Source organism: Cariama cristata, unplaced genomic scaffold (genome assembly GCF_000690535.1).
Source record: "Cariama cristata isolate BGI_N322 unplaced genomic scaffold, ASM69053v1 scaffold25214, whole genome shotgun sequence".
Lineage (NCBI taxonomy): Eukaryota > Metazoa > Chordata > Aves > Cariamiformes > Cariamidae > Cariama > Cariama cristata.
This window is the reverse complement of record NW_009612682.1, coordinates 1-254: the sequence shown is the minus strand read 5'-3', so window position 1 is coordinate 254 and position 254 is coordinate 1.

Below are 254 nucleotides of genomic sequence, written 5' to 3'. Positions count from 1 at the left end.
CGGCGGGGGTCGCCGGGCCCGCCGGGCCCCCTCTACTCCGTCTCCGCGGCGCCAGCTGCAGAGCGGGTGGGGGCTCTGCTGCAACAACGCACCCTCCTTTTCGGGATGTCTGCCCCGGGCTTAGGCCCGGAGGCGCTGCGGCAGAACCGCCAACTACCGAGGAGCTCGTCCTCGGCAGACGATACTCAGAAAAGAAGGACTACAACGATCGATATTTTTCTGAAAAGCCAGTACCACGGAGTTTTTAAACCCGT